This window comes from Mus caroli, unplaced genomic scaffold (genome assembly GCF_978045245.1).
Source record: "Mus caroli unplaced genomic scaffold, Mus_caroli_1 scaffold_31, whole genome shotgun sequence".
Classification (NCBI taxonomy): domain Eukaryota; kingdom Metazoa; phylum Chordata; class Mammalia; order Rodentia; family Muridae; genus Mus; species Mus caroli.
The window spans coordinates 2,655,806-2,665,252 of record NW_028227286.1 but is presented as its reverse complement, the minus strand read 5'-3'; the positions used below and the strand labels follow the sequence as shown (position 1 = coordinate 2,665,252).

General features: G+C 31.3%; 1 pseudogene; it reads right to left on the bottom strand.

Moving 5' to 3' along the window:
* Positions 1-4,109: 4,109 nt before the first annotated feature.
* Positions 4,110-4,736, bottom strand: LOC146999988 (NADH dehydrogenase [ubiquinone] flavoprotein 2, mitochondrial pseudogene; annotated as a pseudogene).
* Positions 4,737-9,447: the final 4,711 nt, after the last annotated feature.

Genomic DNA, 9,447 nt, shown 5'->3' with positions numbered 1-9,447 from the left:
TTTCTTGGAAGGATATTGTTAGCTTCGGTAATAAAGAGGGAGAATAATGCAGGGACCCTAGATTGGACAGAATCAAGCTTAAATGGCAATTAGCAACAATGAATCTACTGTCCACGAGAAAATTTCAGAGACAATCATATTCATTAAATTAGTAGATATTTGTTATAACACCATAATAACAAACACCAGCAAAATAGCTTCATCAGTGATAAACTTAGAATCTGAAAAAAAGATTTTTGAGCACAGCAGATTCTTCTCTTGATCCTCTTTTCAATTAGTTAGATTTAAATAAGCTATTGATACCACATAATATTTAAAGTTCATTCAACTATAAAATGTATGAGTATATGAATAATTAAGTTCGAAGACATCATTATAATGTAGCAAATGACAGGCTTTTAAACTATACTGTGTAACTGCAGCTTAAGTATAACCAGTATAAAATGACTAAATAAACTATTATTTCAAAAAAAGAAAAAAAAAAAGAAAAAAGAAAAGAAAAAGAAAAACGTCCTTCTATATTATGTAAGGGTTCTGAATTTGGCAACTGGTTAACATATCCTCTTAAAATATGTAATTAAACATGCACAAAAACGGTGAAAGCCAGAAGCTACTGAGACTGTGAATCAATCAGTATACATTTCATATAACAGATTGTGAAATCATGGGTAGAATCAAAAGTTTTCTGAAGTACTTCAGTGCCTAATCACAGTCCCTTAAAAGGAAACAAATAATGTGAAAAACAACACTTTGAATTGAATTATTGGAGAAATAATGAAAAAAAGGATGTTTTGTGTTGTAAAAATATACATTCTATTACATGCTGAAGATAATTTTGTAGAGTATAGAACCATTAAAAAACAATTGCTTTATTAAATATTTAAGTTACACTTTAAAATAATTCAAAATAATCATATGAATATAACAATTGTACAAGCATTAGAATTACTGACATTCAAGAGGATAGTTATGTATTAAAGAACATGAATGTATATGTCAGGTATGGCTGTTAGCACAAAATAAATAGAAAATACGTAACCCTGACAAAGGATAAGCCTTGATGTGAACTTAAAATGATTTTACAAGAAATATCATGTTCTATATATTAAAGTTTAAAAAATCACCTAATTTATAAAAAATATCTTTACAGACAAGATGAAGGTACAAATTTTGAAATAAAAAGTTTATCCTGTATTATGTAGACATCTTCTAAATGGTGTTTGTAAATCAATAAATCTGTCTTTATGAGTGAAACAAACTCAGTTATTTTGTACTCTAAAAACATATTTAATGTTTAAAAAGGTAATCAGTATGTAGTATACAAATTATTATATTTAAAATTATTGTAATTTAAAATATCAACTTGTAAGATTGAGATAAGGAAAACATTGTACTTTCGAACAATAACATTTTATAAAGAAACTGAAACCTTCCTGCATTTCTGATAGACAATAGACACTTCAAAATGTGGTTTTATAATTTTTATAAAATGATAATCGACTTCATTATATGCATAATAAATCCACCTTTTAATTAAAAATATCCATGAGTGAATTTCTAACAACTCTATTTATAAGACATTTAACTAGAAACGACTCTATGTTATCTCTCCTGCGAATGGAGATATGCTTCTGCAGTTAAGAGCAATTGCTTCTCCTGCAAGAGCTCTCTTCTAATCCCAACACCCATATGGCAAGTAAGAAATTCCTGTAACTCCAGTTTGAAGAGATCTGATTCCTCTTGTTGTATCCAGAAACAGCACATACACACACAATGCCCAGATACATGTGTGGGCAAACCCACCCAAACACATATAATAAAGCATGAAAAATAAAATTTATTAATCAGAGAGAATGAATAATGATATATTTCTATGCCGTATATATAGATATACATTATATATACATATATATACATATACATGCATTATATATATATATATACACACATATATATATATACATATATATATATATATACATATATACATACACACACATACACACACACGTGCACTTATACAAAATTACAGATAAATATATCATGAGTGAACTATAGGTACATGGGTTTCAAAATGCCTGTCCACAAAGGGCACATAAAATATATACTTTTTATACAACTTTAAAACAGAACTTAAATACAACAGAGAACATTGTCCTAGGAAAACATTTCTCTCATATGTTAATGAAATTACTAAATTCAACATTCTGTTAACTTAGAATTTGTATCCTTAATTTATGCTACAATATAATTTTGGGTCATTAATATAAACTTTATTTCTGTCTGTAAAGATTTAAAACATAGTTTCAACAAAATATATATGTTAGAATGTTGATATATGCAGGTGATATTGACAATGGATCTAGAAGTCAAAATTAAGACTCCCAACAGCTAGAGATGTACTTATCCAATGTTGTGAGCTGTCTGATATGGGTGCTCTGAACAGAACTTGGTACCCTAAATTAGCATAATGCATGAGTCACTAATGGGTCTTCTCCGTAGCCCTGCTTTAAAAAGTAAGTTAATTAATTTAACTTTACATTTAACTAATTATTAATTTAGTTTTACATTTTTATTCAGTGCATGTGGGTTGTGCTTATGCAGAAGTCAGAGGAAAATTTGTGATTCCATTCTAGCGTATATATTGTAGTGTCCAAGGATCAAGTGCAGTACTCCAGGATTAGCAGCAAGCACTTTTATTCACTGTGCCTTCCTTCCAACCCTATTTAATATTTAAATTACTAAAGAATATATACCAAAAAATAAACTATTCAAAGTCATATTAATGGTAACTACAGACAAGAGCAGTTCAACTTGGATAAAGCATAGCTCTCACTATTTACATGGTGTCCTGAAAATAATTTTAATTACGAACAAAGCAAAAATTATACTTCAGTGGATTTCTAATTTTGCTTTCTGCAGTGGTTTGAATAAGAATGACACCTGTCTCGAAAAAACGAAAAAAAAAAAAAAAAAAAAAAAAAGAATGACACCTGTGGGCTCATGTATTCCAGTGCTTGGTCATAAGGGAATGGCACTACTTCAGAGAAATTAGAAGATGTGGCCTTGTACTAGTAGGTGAGGCCTTGTAGGAGGAAATATGACCTTGTCGGTGAAAGACTGTCAGATCAGTGCCAGTGTCTTATTCTTGCTGGTCCCTGTGAATCCAGTAATAGAATCCTCAGTGACTTCACCAGCACCTGAATCTGCATGCTACCAGGCTACCCTCCATAACGACAGTGGACTGTAAGCAAATCACTCTTGAATGTTTTTCTTCACAGAGATAGAACACTGAAGAGATCACTTCCTCTGGTATTCTACCTGAAAACTTCTGCATTTCTTTTCCAGCCTTGCTCACAATTGTTAGCAAATGGACTGGACTTTAACCTACTTCTTTAATTTGTCTGAATTATCATATCACTCCTGGATCTTATCACATGGCTCAAATTCATTGCTACTGCAGGAAGATGCCCTTGTGCAATGTTCCATATTCTCATTTCAATTTAATACATAATTTTATAAGTTTTACCATCTAAAAATTTTTCTTTATAGTCTAAGTGTTTCAGGAAACTAGGTATTATTATCTTATAGATTCATTTACAATGAAAAAGGATTTTTTTCTTGTAAAAGCCTTACATATTTCTGATGAATAGTCAAATTATAAATGCCAGTCTTGGAAGGCAGCAAATGAGAACAATATTGAATGAATATGTGATTAGAGAAATATAAAATTAACACTTTAATTTATTTGAGCTATAATGAGTAATATGTGGCTGGCTTTTTTCCCATTTTAAATTCAGTGGCTCTTAATAATAACATGAAATAAAAGCTGTATATTTTTATCTGCCATCATGGTCTTTCTGTTATAGTCTATCAGTGAATCACTAATGCTCTGACCCTGTGTAATGGCTTTCACTACTGTTCCTTTTAAAGCACCAATTGGTGATAATACTCTATCATAGCAGATCATGAAAACCAATTATTAAAGGAAAAGAATTCACCAAGCAAAATGCATAACTGGAAGTACTGGGAAAATAAAGAGGATTTAAAAAAAATGTAAATAATTTCATATTTTATTTCTCCAGTGACATCTCTACAGTGAATATAAGTTAAAGTCTTTCTTCTACAGCAATGCTAGGTTGTTTGGGTGGTTCAGTCAAAGAAGGAAGGCCTCCAGCTGGCTCAAAATAGAACCAGACACTTCTTGGCCCACGCTTTGGAACTTTTCCAGTTCTGAGTTCATTAGTATTATTCTCAATAACCTTGGTTGTTAGATCCTCATAGAAGTTGTCATTTATTTGAATCATTGGTGCATTTACACATCCTGAAGTATTCACCTTCCATAACAGTGAATAGTTTTTCAGGTGTAGTGCATCTACCTTTTGTTCTAAGCATTCTCTGAAGGGTCTCCAGTCTCTCAGAATCTCAAGCATGCAAAGATACTAGTACATACATGAAACTGGCTTTTGATTATACTTTGTATAAAAAGTTTTTACTTTGCATACTCTCATTAGAGGTAGTTCTAAAACTTCTGCCACCTTGTTCACAGCAGAGAGGAAAAACCTTCTATTCTGCCTTTGTGGTAGATCCAGGACAGGCAGCAGAACTGCTTTATGCCCATCTGGGTAATTTTTTATTACTGCTTCCATTATCTTATACTTTCCTGGTGTAGAATCAAATGGAGTATCTGGGTAATTCTCAGGAGGATTACAATGCACAAATAAGGCTCCTCGCATGTATTCAGAACATGACTGGCCACAATATTCTCCTATCCTGGCTGCTCAAGTCTGGTTCTGAATGTAAAGAAGATTTTTTTATAGTGAAGTAGTGTCTGGCTAGATCAATAGACAAGTAAATTTATTACACAATTTCAATTACAGTTTTTATAAACTTTACAAGAGAAGCAATAAACCATTTTCAAAATACATGCTGAAATACTTAAACACCTATATAATTTTTCTTCTAACAAGTTTTGAAGATTGTATTGCTTGTATAATATTAGTCTATTTGAACAAGTTTTTTAAAAAGTATTTCTCTAGTTATATTACAAAACAAGTATTTCTGTTGTTTTTCAAAAAATATTATTGATTTTGTATTCTAAGTTAAAAGTATCTTATTTAAAATAAGAGTATAATTTTCGAAAAATGCTATTATTCATTTAGATGAATTTTGAGCATAGTTAAATTGTATAGATGCAAATTAATCTTAACATAACTTTATTTCAATTTATGATGTTAATAAACGTGGTACTTTTAAGCAAATACAATGTTAAATAAATTTAGGTTTTAGAACATATAAATATTATTAATATTATCAAGAATCCCAGTATGTTATATAATATGTTTATTGTAAGTTTTATCAAGAATTAGCATAAAAACTAACATTTATTGAATAGCCATTTAATGTACTATGCAATTTTAACATAAAGTATATGAGACTAATAGTGGTAATTTAAAAATAGATTGATCATTTATTTTCTGTAATCCTTATTTTAATGAAAGTGAACTAGATAGTCACATCTATCATTTCCAGGGTCATGTTTCTTTAGAAAGTCCTAGAATATTCTTTGACTTTCATATGTAGAAAATGAAGTGTTACCTCATCTCTTCCTATTTTTATTGAAATTATTATACCTATAAAATACTGGAGAGTTTAAATATCTCCAATCCTGCATGGATCATAAGCTTTAAAAACATTTTCCATAAACTGTCAATGTTGTACTTGAAAATAATCAGCTTACTACCTAAAAGTGTTACAACACTTTGTCTTCCATGGTCCCCCTCTAAAGGCTTTATAACTGGGGTTGAACACATTTCAAAGGTGAATACTAAGTAATCAACTCCTTTTATTATCCTGGAATATATTCTTGTCATCTGAACATGATTTACTATTTATTTAAAATGTTTCTGGTAGGTTTTCAAGGTTATTTTCACTGGGGGCATTATGATGTGGTTTGTAACTTTTATGAGAGGTATAGTATCTTTCTGCTCTTCTTTTCTTTCTTTCTGTGCTTTGACTTCCACATCTGGAGTTAGTTTTAGAGTGCAATTTGAAACAGGGAACCAATCATTTGTGCATTGTGGCTTGGTCCACACCTGGATCTTGGGGAAATTCAGGCCCAGTGTCAGGGTCTGGTGACTCCTTATCTGTCAGTACTCAGAGCTAAAGGATGACAAAGGAAGTTTGGGATGTGTGCTAAGGATCTAGGAACCACTAATTGTCAGTGTCCCAAGCATATGGGTAGCAAAACTTGGGTGGGACATTTGTGGTTTACTTGTTGTTGCCAAGAATTGGATGATATGTAGAGGATTAGACTATGTGTTTGGGATTTGTGCTCCAAGCTTTTTATCTAAGCATCTGAATCAGGTAATGTTTAAGCAAATTGTATTAATATCATATATTTTTAATTAGTTTAGTGGTTATGTGACTAAGTTCAAATGATGTTTTTAACAGTGCTGTCCATAAATAAATACTTCAATAACCCTTAGATTGTTAACAAATAGTTCAGTATCTCTACATTTTTTCTATCCTTCTAGGAGGTAAGTGATCAAAAATATCTATTAAATATAATTAACATAAGCATATACTTTTTAATTAAAGATGATTACTAAATATAATACACAGGTTCATGTATAAGTCCCAGTGACCACAGGACTACATATTAGTGTCACATCCTTTATATAGGAGTATAGACTGAACATAATAATTTGTTTCTAATGAGCAAAATAAAACAAAATCATTGGGTTGCAAAACACTGGGAATTCCACTCCCTTTGGCTGTTGCTGAGGCCTTCTTACTTGCTCAGCTCTATGAAATGAACTTTCATGTTGTGATGGTCTGTACATGCTCATCTCAGGGAGTGGCACTATTAGAAGTAGGTGTGGTCTTTTTGGATTAGCTGTGTCACTGTGGGTGTAGGCTTTAAGACCCTTATACTAGAGGCCTGTAAGTCAATATTCTGCAAGCAGCCTTCAGATGAAGTTGTAGAACTCTCAGATCCTCCTAAACCATGACTGCCCAAACACTGCCATGCTCACTTCTTGATGTAATGTACTAAGTCTCTGAAACTGTAAGCAGCTCCAACTAAATTAAGGACCTTGGTCATGTTATCTGTTCATAGAAGTGAAAGTCTAAGAAAGACCTACATTTTACGATGTTCTGTGGCAAGTCTGACACACAGAAAACAGGCAGAAGCAACAAGTCGGTGTGTAATTAGTGAGATAGCCTAACAATTTGTAAAAAGTCAGAGGCTATCATGAAAGGGCTATCAAAAAGAAGGATCTTTATAATTAAAATATTAGATTAACAACAGGCTCTGTGAAGGCCAAAAGTAGAACACTCAGAAAATTGAACTCAGAGCTTTGGTCTACTTGCTTTGGGACATGACAGCAATATGAGATTATGTCACTAAAATTAAGAATAATTTAATGCATGAGAATAAGTAAATAGTGCACTCAGGATTGTCATAGGGGTTATAAATTGGAAAGGGCAGATATTCATATTTATAAGTATTAAAAATGACCTTTATGTACTTAGTGTGTTTAGAAACAAACAACTCATTTTTAATGTTTTTTCTTTATTTTTGATAATTTCATATAGGAATACAATGAAGGATGATTACATCTTCTTTTCATTTCCCAGTATTTCCCAATACCCATATGTACTCAACAATTCAACCCCATCTACTTCATACTTATGTTTGTTTGAAAGCCCAATAAGTTGAATTATTGCCGCTTAAATGCATATGGATGTGTGGCCATTCATTGGGTCGACCCAACTTACGAGGGGACACATTCTGATTTACAGACTTCTATTGTATTTTTAGTGTTTTCTTTATTTTTTTTCTTTTAATGATTTTATTGTATTTAAGTTTGGGTTTTTAATTTAAGCTTTAATTGACATCAGCCTTGTCCTGGGTGTTCAGGTCTGATGCATGGGATTATTTCGATATATTTATATCTGTTAAGAGATAGAGAGAAAGTAATATTGAAAGAAACAAAGAAATAAAGAAAAAGATTGAAAGAGAGAGAGTGAGAGAGAGTGAGAGGAAGGAAGGAAAGAAGGAAGGAAGGAGGGGAGAGAGAAATTGATAGATTAAAAAAAGAAAAAAACAAATAAAGGCAAAACATTAAGAAAAAGAGAGACAGAGAGATAAAGTTAGGAAGGAAGGAGGAAACAGAAAGAAAGAAAGAAAGAAAGAAAGAAAGAAAGAAAGAAAGAAAGAAAGAAAGAAGGAAGGAAGGAAGGAAGGAAGGAAGGAAGGAAGGAAGGAAGGAAGGAAAGAAAGAAAGAAAGAATAAAGAAAGAAAGAAAGAAAGAAAGAAAGAAAGAAAGAAAATAAGAGAGGGAAAGGGAGAAAGAGGGAACGATTCAGAGATGGAAACATATGGAAAAAGACAGAATTTATGAAATATGCAAAATTAATTAAAAATAAATAAATAAATGAATGAATAAACGTTTTAGGGATATTTCAGCTTTATGTGTATTCGTTTTAGATTTCTATGGTATTATAAAAGGATTTGTAGAGTTTTAGAAAAGTGATTTAGAGTTTCTTGGTTTTTAGGCTTCTATTTTATTTTTAGTGTTTTCTTTTTTTTTTTTTAATGAACTTTAATGATTTCGCAGGAAGCTGGAGAACAGTAAGAGATACAAAGGAAAACCCAATATAAAAAAACTCAAAAAAATTAATAAACAGAGGGAGAGAGAGTCAGGGAGAAAAACAGAGAGTGAGAGAGACTTAGAGAGACTGAGAGTGAGAGAGATAGAAAGTTAGAAAGAAAAAAACAAACAAGGAAAGAAAAAGAAAAAAGAAAGAGAGAGAGATAGAGGAAGGAAGGTAGGAAGAAAGAAAGTAAGTAAGGAAGGAAGGAAGGAAGAATGGAAGGAAGGAAGGAAGGAAGGAAGGAAGGAAGGAAGGAAGGAAGGAAAGAAAGAAAGAAGGGAGAAAGAATGAAAGTAAGGATGGAAGAGATAGAAAGAAAGAAAGATACAAAGAAAGAAAGAGAGAAAGAAAGAAAGAAAGAAAGAAAGAAAGAAAGAAAGAAAGAAAGAAAGAAAGAAAGAGAAAAGGAGAAAGATTCAGAGATGGAAACATAGGGAGAAAGACAGAATGTATAAAATATAAAAAAATAATTTAAAACAAACAAACATACAAACAAATAAATAAATGAATAGATAAATAGATAAACAAATAAACAAATAAATATTTTAGGCAAATTTCGGCTACACATGTATTCTTTTTAGATTTCTATGGTATTTTAGAAGGATTTGTAGAGTTTTTAGAAAAGTGATTTAGAGTTTCTTGATTTTCAGGATTCTATTGTATTTTTAGTGTTTTCTTTACATGGTTTTAGTGTATTTAAGTTTTGGTTTTTAATTAAAGCTTTAATTGACATCAGCCTTGTCCTGGGTGATCAGATAAGATGAATGGGATTATTCCGATTTATT